Genomic DNA, 2,574 nt, shown 5'->3' on the forward strand with positions numbered 1-2,574 from the left:
ACAAATACTATCTTTCCATTTAGAAAGCTTATCTCAGTACGCAGTAGCAGAAGTTGTAAACAGCAGCAAGAGACACACCTACAGCTTTCCATATATTTTGTGAAAATTGTTTGAGAAATGTTTTTAAACCAGTACTCTCTACATTGAGATCTTTAAATCCTTCCTTTTGAGTTAAGATTTACTTTGAAGAACAAGAAATAAGTCTGAGAATAACAGACTGTTATAAATAGCTTAAATTTATGGGAACCCAGTCATTTGTTTTGGGCAAAAGATGCATTCGCCCTTGACATCAAAAGGAGTAGGATTAGGTACTAAAGCTTTACCCTGAAACTTGTAATTCATTTTCTGGACTACATAGGTGTGGATTTGTCAGGGGAATTCAGAGAGTTCTGCCCTTCTCCACACTGCGACCAGCTTTGTTCATGCAGTGTATGCTCCTTAGTGTGCTCCAGTCATGGTTGCATGGCTGCATAGCTCCTCCCATACAGATTAGGACTATCCCCACCCCATGACTAAGGCCTGGAACAGAAGTACGGTTTAAAGGCTTTTACAGTCGTTTTCAGGTATCTGAAATACTTGATTTATCACTTTTTTGGTCATTTCAGGCATAATGAGATGAATCCTGGGCATACCAAAGTATTTTTAAGAATATAGTGAACCTCAATTCTGCAATAGACTGCTGTAAGTGAGCTTTTGAAGAAGACTACCACTTGTCCACATGCAGAATTCGATCTTTCATTTAAAAAAGTGAATTATAGTAATATCCAATGGAATAAAAAACATTTAATTTCCCTTAAGGAAAATAAAGTCCTGATTTGCCCATATGTGTTACACATCACCTTCTAAAAGAACTAAAGGCTTAAATTAGTTGTTCTCTCATGCAGGTAATACAGCATAGTATCAAGTAAAATAGCTTTTTTCTACAAGTTATTTTAGTTGAATGGTATTTTAAAAGCATAAAATGGTCTAGTGCTAGTCTCACTGAAACCATAATCAAACAGGTGTTATGCCTGACCATGATGTTTGTAAAGTCTAAAATGTATTTGGCATTTGAAAATTAGAATTTCAATGTTCTCTTTTTAATTTACATATTAATTCACCAACTAAGGAAAAAATAATTATATAAATAAATAACTAAAATCACAGAAAGACTCCATCAACATGAATTGGTAACAATCATTTAGAAGTAGATTGAAATAGTATTCCTGAACTTTGTAATTTTAGAATTACATTTTCCTGAGAATTCATAGATGTATAAGTAAACATCTACATGATACGTGAACTCCAGATAGGGAGTTCATTAATTACATTTTTTACCAAGAGAAGGTAAATAGTTTTCTCCTTGAGTTACAGAGTTGCAATGTATTAAATTAAGTGCAAAGACTTAAGGACACACTTCATTTGCAACACCAATTATTCCCCTTTATTTCAAATGGATAACTTCAAGTTATAAATGCATAAACAGTTATAGGATTGGGACCTTTTATATTAACTTGAAACAAAGATCTATAATACATTTTTTTTCAGAACTCAGTTTACTCTGTCTCTGTTAATATGAGCCATTAGATAATAGTATTTCCACTACTGAATTACCGTATTCTCCAGTGCCATCTTCATTTTTGTACCTTTAAACAAAAACACATACACTTATAAACCAAACTTTGATTCATCCAAAATTATGACTTTTGTAGTAGTTTAGGCTTGAGAGAGGCATTTGAAATCCGTATTAAAGACAGAGCACTATTCAAAAAATCCTAAATATTGGAAAGATTCAAGTGCATCGGTGTATGATTTTATCCCTTTTTGCAAATAACATTCATCCAGTGCTGAAAGGGTGTGTTTATATGTCACAGGGTATTTACAGCTGTGTCCAGCTGATTCCTGAAGTCGACAGACAAGCAATGCTTCCTCTAGAAATGAAAGGATTTTTGTCCAAGTACTGATCAGCAAAACGACATTAAGTGAGTACTAAAAGACACAGTTAATTCATGGGATATTAATGCTTCTTCATTATTATCCTGTGCTATGATTATTCAGTTTTACCTGTCCAGAGGAACACCAGAAAGTCTTTCAGATTAGAACATTCTCTTTTCCAAACACTCCTTCACAACACACAATTAAAATATTGCCAGTAAATCAGGTGGCGGTGGAGCATCAGCCTCCAGCGAAGGACATCCCGAACATCAGTATTTTCCCCAGTGCTCGTCCAAAAAGGCTGTTTTTTAAAGCCACTCCCGTTCGGTATGTCCATCTTGAAATCCCTCGCCCCGGCAATGCTTTGAGCAGAGGGTCTTTCGGTTCCTGAGGCGCGGCCTTTCACATCCACAGAGAAGGGCAAAAGCGGCGACAGTAGCTCCAGTGAGTGTCCCACCCGCAGGGGCTGCCGCCTCTGAGGGTTCAGTGTAAGGACCTTCAGTCTGCCTCCTGCGAGGCAACATTTTGTAGTCCTTCTCGTCCTCCCCACCATGCTTAGGCAGGACAAAAAATAAACACCAAAATGCGTATTCTTTTTCCAACGGTCCCTTCTTCACAAATCCTCATCGGAGGCTTAAGCGTAAACTTCGGTCTCGTTCC

The sequence above is a fragment of the Corvus brachyrhynchos genome, unplaced genomic scaffold (assembly GCF_000691975.1).
Source record: "Corvus brachyrhynchos isolate BGI_N302 unplaced genomic scaffold, ASM69197v1 scaffold42, whole genome shotgun sequence".
In the NCBI taxonomy this organism is placed as follows: domain Eukaryota; kingdom Metazoa; phylum Chordata; class Aves; order Passeriformes; family Corvidae; genus Corvus; species Corvus brachyrhynchos.